The sequence below is a fragment of the Armigeres subalbatus genome, chromosome 3 (assembly GCF_024139115.2).
Source record: "Armigeres subalbatus isolate Guangzhou_Male chromosome 3, GZ_Asu_2, whole genome shotgun sequence".
Taxonomy (NCBI): Eukaryota; Metazoa; Arthropoda; class Insecta; order Diptera; family Culicidae; genus Armigeres; species Armigeres subalbatus.
In genome coordinates this window covers 80,101,039-80,113,337 of record NC_085141.1, presented here as the reverse complement: position 1 = coordinate 80,113,337, position 12,299 = coordinate 80,101,039, and the positions used below count along the sequence as shown (strand labels likewise).

At 39.1% G+C, this 12,299-nt stretch overlaps 1 protein-coding gene across 2 annotated transcripts in view; it reads left to right on the top strand.

Moving 5' to 3' along the window:
- The window catches only part of LOC134227828 (dual specificity tyrosine-phosphorylation-regulated kinase 1B), a 173,859-nt gene that overhangs the window by 46,152 nt on the left and 115,408 nt on the right, over positions 1 to 12,299 (top strand). The window lies entirely within an intron of this gene.

The following is a 12,299-nucleotide window of genomic DNA, read 5'->3' as shown; positions in this document are numbered from 1 at the left end:
AGAAATCCGCACACACACAGTAGGGAAAGCTAGAGAGGAAAGAAGAGAAGAAGGAACACGAAACATGAAATAAAAACCTAGGTTAATGAAAACTGAATAAAGCCAATATGTTTTTGTTTGTGTTACTCTATGGCTGTAGTTTTGTAATGTTAGCGCTTTCCCTGTAACAGTTTATTTTGTCTTCGAGATTTCTCACGTTCGCGTCGTTCTACTGATTTAGTTGTTTTTGTTTTTTTTTTACGCCAGGATAGACTGCCTGGGAAATCAGTCTCTCCACTCACGTGTCTGAAGTAACTAGGAATTTTTGAATTGGTTGAAGTCTTCCAATGATGATACGCGTGAGTGGTGTCTTTGTGTACTGGTAGAACGACGGTTAGCACCAACCATTTTTGTGGAAAGCTTAGGGCGTTTCCTAATTTTGGAGAAATCTCGATTAGGCTTTTTGTTTGAATTCCTGTTTCGTCCCCTAAATCGCTATTTGGACTCTTATACATAAAACCCGCCCTGAGTTGGGTTTCTTGCCGGGCAAACAAACCTCGACAGACGGTCCTCTTCGGAGGTGGCGCTTAAGCCGTCTGTTTTTGGAGTCGGGAACGGGACGGGAAAAATGGGAAAAACCTTTAGCCTCATTTGCGCGCTATAAGCTGAAACCAATAACAGCATCAGTTCTATAGTTCGTTGAAAATTGTGAGCGAAATGCTAGTGGAGAGCCTGGACGGTGAAGCCATGTGACGGATATAGGCAGCGGTGAAGTCACAGAGCGAGATCCAGCAAGCGCAGAGAAAATGTTTCCCCAACGAGTTGCGTATGTTGCAGAAGAATATCGGGAAAGTCGCACTAATAAAGCTTGAAAAAATATATATCTTGGGAAAGATGCGTAGCAGTCTCAATTATTGAAGTGATCAAGCGCGTTATATTCGATGAAGCTGACGCAGACGTTGGACGAAGAGGAAGTAATGCGATTAGATAGATGGGAGGCTGAAGTAAGCCGCATAGATGCCGTACGATAAAAGGTTTCCGATTATTTTGCCAAGGTACAACAAGATAACGGAGCTGCTTATCGAAAGCTACCACAAACCGTATGGAAATGCGAACAAGGAGACCGTATTCAACGAGTTGCGGCATAGATTTCACATCCCGACGCTTTGTACAGTGATCCGGAAAGTGTTTGCTGAATGTGTCTGGTGCAAAGTATATCGGTATCTATCGCAAGTCCCGCGCCGCAGATGGCTTCGCTACCAACGGAGTCTTGCTTGATGGTGATTAGGCCGCTCGTGTGCAAGCGTGAAAAGCCGCAGTAGTTCTTCGCATATAACGGGACGAACTGAGATCAGTAAAGTTGCTAGGAAAATCGACATGTGTCGAAGACATCGCAGGTACCGTCAACTGGGGGGAAGATGATCATTGAGGTGAAGATGATCATTTGATGTGTCAGTCAAAAGTGCCAAATTTTGTTATGAAACGGTAGTCAACAATATTCTCCGTTCAAGTAATATTACCGCTAGGTAGAAATCCGAGTTTTTCGATTATAATCATGAAATGTATTTTGTGGAAGAAAGAGAGAGATAGTCATAAATGACGCTATTTTCGTTTCAAATATTGACTTCGTAGACTTCTTTACGTAGTAAATTCAACATTCATACAAATAACCTAGTGTATTTTGACTACTAGGTCATAATTATTTTAGTAGAGTTGTCTTGATCAACTTCACCCCAAACCAGATTACTCAAAAATGTGTGATAATTTAATTTATTTTAATAAATGCGAATGCATTTCAGAAAACTAAAGTTGTTGATTATTGCAACGTATAACAGTACATGTTTTGAAAATATTTGTTTGGATTTAAAATGTAAACACACATTGTTATTGCATGTTTTGTCTTAAAAATGATCATCTTCCCCCCAGTTGACGGTACATCCACAAAGTGGAATTTCAACCCTCCTGGAATCCTCCACATTGATGGCATTCGGGAAAGAATGGTGCAATCGGCGAAAGAAGCAGAAGAAAAAGAAGAATTTCGACAGTGGATGCACCCTTCCAGTTAGTAGCAATCGAATGCCAGCAGAAATTATTAGAAAGAAACCTTATTTTTGGTCACCTATGGATTATTCGAACGCATGTTAAATCCATACATAATGAAAAAATAAGTGCTATGTCTGTTTATCGTTATTGAACGTTTTCCATGCCTGCAATAACCAAATATTTGTATCTTATGTGCCAGGTGCAATGATGCTCAAAAATTTTATAATTTTTCCCATGGAAAAATGGTTGAATCGAGATTGCCCTCTATTCGGATTGGTAATTCAACGTCTTTGCTCGCAAGGCTAACTAGAATCACAGACAAACAGACATAACACGTGGAATATTTACTTATGGTGGTAGTGAACAAACGTCAAACTCGAGCTAAACCGATTCCCGCGCCACTATTGCTTATTCAAAATGCGGCCAGAAAATCAGTAGATGATGAAATTTCTGCCAGTGTTATGTGATGAAATTTATATCTTTTTTTTTCGTGCTAGAACTCTCAGTCGGCTAGCACGATTTTAACGATGTTGTTAAATACCTGTTCCACATTTTGATAACAAATTGTAGCCTAGTAGCAAAGTTCAAACAACTTTGAAATTGAAACCAGATTGTAGTGGCAAGATTTTCATCAATCTAATAAAACGACTATAATTCACTTATGTTATGCTGTTTGTGTTTTCTATACAATCCCCCATTCCGTAACTCACGAGTCTACGCGTCTCCATCTACGTGAAAACATAAATCATTATCTGAAAAATCTGTTATAATTTTCTGTAAATTGAAAGCGATGAAACCGAATCGCAGAAAAATTGATCTATTTCGCTAATTGTTGACATTATGCGTCTTGACATTTTCTGATCGTCAAAAGCGATCCGTCATCATTTACGGCGTTGTCGGCTTTGTCGTCGTCGTCGTCGAATCGCACATTGCTGCGACTTTCCTTCCCGGTCGTAATTCTTTTTTTCGTGCTATTGTGCTGTTGCTCCCAGCCGTACTGTGTGTCGGAATCCCCACCTCTTGTGAGGAAGTTTTTGCGCGTGATATGATATGATTATTGCGTTTCGGTTTCTCCACCAACCAATCTTTCACTTCCAGGCAATGATACATATCCGGGGTTTCTTTTGAGTGAGGCACTTTTTCCGTCTTAAATATTCAGCAATCTTTCTCTTTGTTCCGGACAGTTGTTGTCCGCTGATGGTAGATCATTAGAAAATCAAGCAAAAATGTTCAAATCTGTTGTCGTCGGTTAATTGTTCAGATATTTTACATTTGGTTTGAAGCGAACGATAATTCTTGCACCGTCATCGTGTCGACGCTGTTTGATTCTCACTGTTTCCGTCAAAAAAAAAATCTACTCATTTCGACCGTTGAACTTCTCGATACACAGTGAGTCACACTGGGGTGGGTTCGATGGCATCGGCAAGCCACAACAACGACACTGCAGATGCTACATTGGTTGTCTTTATTGCCATATGAGATCACCAAATCGCTTTGTTTCTAATAGTTGGGTTTCCCATGTTGATGCTAGAAGATGTACTTGGAAACAGATTACGTTCTGAATGCTTTGGATTTTTAGAAAAAGTTGTATAATAGCAACACTGCCGCTTCGCAGTTTAAACTTCGCCACATTTCCCAAATTGAAAACAAATCAATTTTACTAGTGATAGTCCAAAAATTACCGAATAACGTTGCACACGGTGCAAGAAATTACTTTTGACAAACATTGGACTGTTGTTGATATGTGTACTTGTTGAAAGGCACAACGTCGAACGCAACCGCGTAATTTTTAATTTTTGAACTGTAACATTTTATTTTAATTTGAGACGAGACGCAGCTTTAGTATTTGTTCTTCTAGTACTTATGTTTTTACATGTTCTAGTACTTATGCCTACGCGTACTTTTCGGTTTGCTCCTGAAAAATAAATTGAGTTCTAATTGATTTTTTTTATTACGTACAGCTACCTTATTGAGTTTTTTTTTCTGGTGCCTTCCATACATCAGCGGTATGGAGATATGCGGTATTTTTTTCCTTGTTGGGTACATTTTCCATTGCGACCAGTTGGTTGATCTATTGTGGCAGGCCCCGTTTTAATGTTTGTGCCCTGTCAGTGTGTCATATCACTTTGAATTTGAGTGACTTCCACTTGCTGATGGTAGGCATTTTCCCAATAAGGTATAACATATCTTATGAAATGTATTGCCTTACTGGGAGAAGTCATCCATACATAGTCCTTTATCGAAAAATGTGCGCCTTTTTTGGAAAAGTGCCTCACAGGTACACAATAAATGTTCCGAATCTTCCGTCTCCCTTTAACAGAAACACACAGAGGTATGCGGTAACAAAGCAGTTCAAAAATTTCTCGACTTGCGCATGTTCATAGGGTTTGAGTCAAAAATTGTTGAAATGCAGAATAAAATACAAAAAGTCATAGAGAGAGATAGACAAATAAGATCGTACATAGTAGAAAAGATAGAAAAGTCAGCAAGAGATAGAAAAGATAGAAAAGTCAGCAAGAGATAGAAAGGTCAGCAAGAGATAGAAAGGTCAGCAAGAGATAGAAAAGTCAGCAAGAAATAGAAAAGTCAGCAAGAGATAGAAACGTCAGCAAGAGATAGAAAAGTCAGCAAGAGATAGAAAAGTCAGCAAGAGATAGAAAAGTAAGCAAGAGATAGAAAAGTCAGCAAGAGACGGAAAAGTCAACAAGAGATAGAAAAGTCAGCAAGAGATAGAAAAGTCAGCAAGAGATATAAAAGTCAGTAAGAGGTAGAAAAGTCAGCAAGAGATAGAAAAGTCAGCAAGAGACGGAAAAGTCAGCAAGAGATAGAAAAGCCAACAAGAGATAGAAAAGTCAGCAAGAGATAGAAAAGCCAACAAGAGATAGAAAAGTCAGCAAGAGATAGAAAAATCAGCAAGAGATAGAAAAGTAAGCAAGAGATAGAAAAGTCAGCAAGAGACGGAAAAGTCAACAAGAGATAGAAAAGTCAGCAAGAGATAGAAAAGTCAGCAAGAGATAGAAAAGTCAGCAAGAGATATAAAAGTCAGCAAGAGATAGAAAAATCAGGATGAGGTAGAAAAGTCAGCAAGAGACGGAAAAGTCAGCAAGAGATAGAAAAACCAGCAAGAGACAGAAACGTCAACAAGAGAGAGAGAGAGAGAGAGAGAGAGAGAGAGAGAGAGAGAGAAAGATAGGCAAGTTAAAGGGAGAGATTTATGTACATGTTGGAAATAGGGAAAGATACCCAAGTTGGGAGAGAGAGTCACTTGTGACGTATCGTTACTGCAATAGACAGTATCATTTTTGCCTTTCTCGTACAACTTTTTTGCTTTTTTTCTTATCATCTTTGGTTAGAGTTAAAACATGAATAATAATAAAATAATTGATGATGAATAATTGATGTTTACCTGAATGTCCAAATAAATATTATTTTGTTTCATAACTTATTTCCTATCTGTTTAATGAAAAAAATGTTATAATTAATGTTCTAACGTTGAAAAAACCATCACTTAAATTTATTTATTTCGTGACTAAAACTCGCAATCCAACCATCCACCTTCGCAGATTTAACCCTTACCCAACGACGAACGAATTCGTTCTTGTTGGTCAATCGTTCGCGCCTTACACAGACACACCAGAAGAATGTCTCACCATCATCGTCATCGATTCTCCAGTTGCATTCTCATTTGTATGGGTTCTCGCCACGATGCAGCTGCCTGAGTGCTAGTCTGCTGCAACATCAGCATACTCCGAAGTGCCACACAACATACAATGTACACACCTTCCTGCACCGCGGTCCGCTCGTCTACCTTTCCCACCATCATCATCACCACCCCGGTCGTCCTCGGTAACCATAAGCCAATGCCGAGAACGATCTTGCGCACATGCGAGAGAGCGATTGGGAGTCCCCCACCATCGTCGCTTCCTGCGACTCTTCTGGTCTGACGGTATTCGATTCGAATCCGGGTGGGCGAAGGTCGGTGCGGACGTCGTCGTCGTCGTCGGTATTGCACACGGGGTGTAGTATGCGGTACTTGTCTGAGCAAACCGCTAGCTGCGCTGGCTGGCTGGCTGGTTGATTGTCTATAGCTCTATCTACCTACTGTTCCAACGCCCCGACATGTTGACGGCGATGGTGGCGGCGATGATGACGACGACGACGGCTGGCTGCAGCACAGCAGCTCCATCGACGTGAGAGGATGTACATTTCGTCGCCCTCTTCTTGTGCCTGTGTGCATTGTGTCTTACCAGCTAGCAGACTCCAGCCGAGCAGCAGCAGCATTTCATCGATTTGCGTGATCTATGATAGACGTTTGTAATAATGGTCCGCCTGTATGACTAAAATGAGGGACCGGAGGCAAAAAATCAAGAGAAACGTGGTGAGCAGTAAGCTGGTCACCTCGTTGTGAATAAAGCAGAAATTGACTCCCCATGAACCAGCAAACGTCAGCCGGCAGCAGGATGCTATCTTAAATGAAATAAGGATGAATATGTAAAAGTATAGTAATATTACAGATTTGAAACATGTTAAACTACTTATCTTAAAAGGACATTTGATCAAGACATGAACACAAACAATGAATAATAATAATAACATTGAGAATAAAATCTGAGCTGAGGTCAGGATGACCATAATTTAGCGCGACTACAGTGACCTGCATAATAAAAAGCCCACTTGCCGTTTTTCATACAAAATGGTCAACTTTGGAGTTCTAGATCTCGATTGCGTGTAAACCAATTCTGCTGAAAATTTGACCAGAGCTCAGATATAACTTGAATTAAAAAAAACGATTTTTTTGGCAAAAAATTGATTTTATAATATATTGAAAACTACAACTCTTAGTGTACAAGTATATTCCGCAAATTTTTTTGTATTGCCAAAATACGCTTTTTTGCTGAATAAGTCATCAGTCTACAACCTATAGAATTCAATATATTTAAAAAATATTTTTTTGTCAAAAAAGTCATTTTGGTATTACCGCAATAATTTTTTACCCTATGAATCAATATAGTCGAAACTCAGGTGTGGTAAGTTATATCTGAGCTCTGGTCAAATTTTCAGCAAAATTGGTTCACACGCAATCGAGATCTAGATCTCCAAAGTGGACCATTTTGTATGAAAAACGGCGAGTGGGCTTTTTATTATGCCGGTCACTGTATAGTCACTTTACTATAATCTGTCGGACTCAAGTCGGATCAATTTGGCAACACCAAAAACGACATCAAGACATGGTCATGAACGAACATGATATAATATGTAATGCAAAAGATAGACGTGAGGCCGTTCTTCAAAATCATGACTGGCTGCGAATTTAAAGTGATATTATTTTTGACTAATTTTAAATATAGATTAGATGTCACGTCAACATTTTCAATGGATTGTGAAGCAATAACTACCCACTCATTTCCTAAATGAGTGCTGCTGAAAACTCTCGATAATAGGTGGTAAATCGTGACCTCTACTCACTTAGACCTTGATGTTAAGCATTGGAGTCGGTTTCTACGCGGGGGTGCGTTCCTCGTAAATCCGTTCCGCGTTTTTCCTAGAAAGCGACCCCAGTTTAAAACGATTTTTTTTTTCGTTTTTTCCGATTTTCTGAAATTCTTCGGAAATTGCTTCTTGATATATGTACAAAACAATAAATTTGATCTCTTCTAAACCACAAGATTCGAAACTTTCTAATATTTGGTACCTTTCCCCATACCAGAACATAAATATTTCTAAATACCAACTGTTTTTGTTCATACAATAAGCATTACTATTGGAAATGACAAGATCACTTTTCATGAAAAAATAACTTTATTTCCGGATCGATTTGGGCGCAAGAGAATCACTTTTGGAGGAAGGACCCGTAACGCTGGGTAGACACCTTTACGTGGTGTGTTACGGGGTAAGATCTACCACGGTTACATTGCCAGCTACAGGCAAATCCTGACCCAACGAATACCTTCTTCATCCAACTCCATGGTAGTTATGAGGGTGTCGTTAAGTCGGTGGCTTCTCGTTAAGTAAGTACCACATCAACACTTCCTTCCTCTATCTAGTTACGGTGAAGATGGGCGTGGCCGGGAGTAGTAATCCTCATCCTTTTGTTATTTTTGTCTAAGACTGGAATCCAGGACCATTCCCCTTCTTGATTTCTGATAACATTCTAGATAAGGATCTTAAAAGTAAAACATGAGTATCACTAGTGTCCAATCTACGAATTACACCGTAACAATGCTAATGCTAAAGAGAATTACTTTTGGAGGAAAACTCTTGCATTCTACGGAATCGATAAAACATTGTTTGTTTACAAGCTACGCCCAAATCGCAAACCTGCTTTGAAACCTTACTTTAAGCTCAACAGCTCCTAAATGTTATTTAAAAAAAGAAAAAAAAACTCAATCTAGTGGTTAGGTGCACTAGAAACTTTGGGTGCACTTTTCTATTTGGCGCCAAATAGAAAAATACACCAACAGCTTCTGCGAGCCGGGTCAATTCAAATTTCCGTCCTACCTCACACAAGACAGTGCAACGAATTGTGGTGACAAATAGGTCCAATGTTGAGGGCTAAAGTGTGACAACAAAATGAAACATAACTAACTCCTTGAAAAAGACCGAGACGTCGGATGAAAACATAAGACATTCCATAAGACTAAAAGCCAAAACCTCAATATATTTCCAATTGGGTAGGTAGTTTACATAATAATGTATGTTGCGGAATATTTGTTCTAATATTTCTCTCGTATTACGGTTGACATGGCCGGCTGGGTTCATAGTTTTATTAAAGACATGATTTGCAACAAAGGTGTTAACGATTATTCAGTAATTTGCGTTCGATCATTTAGTTGTTTATCAATAACAAATTCCAGAAGCTAAATTCAAATCATGTTGTATGGTGGACTTCTAGTGCGAAGCTTTTTCTTCAACTTTGCCTAATGGTTCGTTATTAGAATTCAACTAATAACGGAGTTAGAGCGCTAGTTGCAGTAACTTAAACTAAATGATTGGAATTTTGTTATCATTTAGTCTAAGTTACTGAAACTTTAGCTATAACTCCGTTACCAATGGAATTCAAACAAAGAACCATTGGGCAGAGTTGTAGAAAAACCTTCGCACTAGAAGTCCATATTTTGAAATTCAGCTTCCGGAATGTGTTATTGACAAACTACTAAATGATCGAACGCAAATTACTGAATGATCGTTAACATCCTTGATTTGCAATATCTGAAAAGTGCAAATATATCATAGTTTGTTAGTTGTGAGTTTGAAACGCATATCTTTAATTTAAAATCGACCAGTGCCTTTGCAGTTTTCTTTTTGATAATGTCAACTAATAATAAGCGGGTAATTGGCAAATCTATAACTGGTATTTCAAAAATACTGGTATCAAATAACCAACCGTTGGAAAACGAGTATGTTACACCTTTTCAAAACCACGTGTTAGAAGTAGAATATATTAAATGCTTTAGCCACGGGTTGAACAGACGAATTTATGTGCTTTCAAAAACGTCATCACGGTTTGAGTAACACATGCTTTCTATGTTTAGCTACAGGACATCGTCAAAACACTTGCCCTTCGAGGAAAAATCGAAACCCACAAAACATCGGAAAATGTAAAAGAAGCGAAAGTAACGGAAGACGGAATCATTGAACTAGAACAGCGGTACTCAACCTTTTTCTTGAGAGGTATCCCTTCAAACTTTTGCATTAATTGAGGTATCCCCTCCTGAAAGTAGGCTTCAAGTCTCTTGAAAGAATAATTCCGAGCTCTTTCAATGGAGGCTTCCGAGCCTCTTCTTCAGAATCTCTTGAAAGTAGGCTTCCGCAGCTCTTGATAAGAGGCTTCTTAGCCTCTTGTAGAGAGGCTTTCGAGCAACTTGAACGGTGGCTTTTGAGCTATTTAAAAGAAGGCTTCCTTTGCATCTTTAAAGGGTGCTTCTGAACCTCTTGAAAGTATGCTTTCAAAAATTGAAATTAAAAAAAAAGTCTTTCTGCCCTATTAAAAGGAGGCTTCCGAGCCTCCTGAAAGTAGGCTTCCGAGCCTCTTGAAAGGAGGCTTCCGAGCCTCTTGAAAGGAGGCTTCCGAGCCTCTTGAAAGGAGGCTTCCGAGCCTCTTGAAAGGAGGCTTCCGAGCCTCTTGAAAGGAGGCTTCCGAGCCTCTTGAAAGGAGGCTTCCGAGCCTCTTGAAAGGAGGCTTCTGAGCCTCTTGAAAGAAGGCTTCCGAACCTCTCGAAAGGAGGCTTGAGCCTCTTGAAAGGAGGCTTCCTGAGCCTCTTGAAAGGAGGCTTCTGAGCTCTTGAAAGGAGGCTGGAGCCTCTTGAAAGGAGGCTTCCTGAGCCTCTTGAAAGGAGGCTTCCGAGCCTCTTGAAAGGAGGCTTCCGAGCCTCTTGAAAGGAGGCTTCCGAGCCTCTTGAAAGGAGGCTTCCGAGCCTCTTGAAAGGAGGCTTCCGAGCCTCTTGAAAGGAGGCTTCCGAGCCACTTGAAAGGAGGCTTCCGAGCCTCCGAAAGAAGACCTTTCGAAAGAAGACTTCTAAACATCTAGAAAAGAGGCATTCGTGTGGCGACGGCTTCCGTTAAGCGTAGAAAGATGCTTCTAAACCTCTTGCACTTTGAACTTTTCTTGAAAAAGCCTACATGCCTCTCAAACGGAGGCTTCCGAACCTTTAGATTCTAGATTTTATATGCAATAATAGCATGTTTCGAACCATGTGTTGAACTTAATTTTAAAATTAAAAAAAACACTTTAATAAAGAAAAAAAATGTTTCGAACATATTATTCAACATTTTGTTTAGATCAGATAGATTACATTAGAGATTTTTTAAATTTTTTGGTTCAACATTTATTCATTTGATCTATTGTTCCGCAGCCCTTCCTATTCTGTTCTAGTTGAGGAGACAAAGTTTCGAAATAGAAAAATCGCAATTATCAAAACTGTTTTTATAACCTCCGATTAGAATTGTAATACGTCCGCCATTATGCATTTTTATCCAAGGTATCCCCTAGGTCCAGCGAAGGTACCCCCAGGGGTGCATGTACCCCAAGTTGAGAACCGCTGAACTAGAAGAAGTAACTATTGGAGACCATCAAGAAGAAGAAGAAGAAGAAGAAAGTCAGATGTAAGAAGTAAACGAGATGCCAGAAAAGCAGAGACCGGATATTGACGACGAGTAGATTGAAAGAACGTTCGGGATTGCAAACTGTTCGCAGTTGGTCAACGACTTCAAGGTAGTCATGAAGGAAAAAACAAGAAAGCTAGAGACTAGCCAGCGTCGGGCACAATTTACTTCATCTGGATCCACCGAGAGCTCTCGAAGACCACAAAATGATCAACAAGATGTTATGTTTTATCCTGAATGTTAAATTAATCACTTTGTATTATTTAAATTGTATTTGTATAAAGTTTTCATAAAACGCCTGTGCCTTAATAAATAAAACTATAATAAAATACGAGAAAGGAAAAAAGGCCTGATCACCCATATTTGATGTTTTTCCCTGATAGGGGAGTTAATTTCAAACAAATTTTGCTGAAGACGTTCACTTTTATCCATATTGTTATTTTAAACATCCATTTTTCAGTTGGGGTCATGTATGACCCCGTGGGCCTGTAAGGGCTAATCAAAATCTAGTTATATGCATTTCCGCACACAAATGCTATATTAAAGATAGGTTGAGGATTGAGGTTAGGGAAATGTAACTACCAGAAACCATTATTCTGCATTTTAATTTAGCAGTACAATTGTTTACATGGAAATTATACATACAGCAAAGTGGAGAAAACCGGGAATTTCAAATCTAATAATTATTAGTCACCCTATAGAAAGAAGCAAGGAAGAGGAAAGAATAACTTTTCACTTTTCAATTATCATTCTTCATTGCTAACTAATCATACTTTACTCTTAATTCCTCATTTCTCACCTCTTTCTTCTCATTTCTCAGGTCTCATTATTTACTACTCATTTTTCACTGCTTACTTTTTATTTCCACTACTCACTTCTTATTTCTTAATTCCAATTACCCACTTATTCTCATTCCTCACTTCTTGAATTATTTCTCTCATCTCATTTATTACTTCTGCCATCTCACTTCTTACTGTCGCTGGACCCTGCGAGTCCACGCAATTTTGGTACAAAATGTAGAATCCTATTTCAGAGACGCTAGTCTATTTTTGGAGCCAAACGACATGCATTTTAGCACAAAAACACTTTTTTTTTCTTCATTTGTGCAATGTGAAAATAGTGCCGTTTGAAACACGACGCGATAGCTAAGGCATCCATGTTTGGACTCTGTCGTG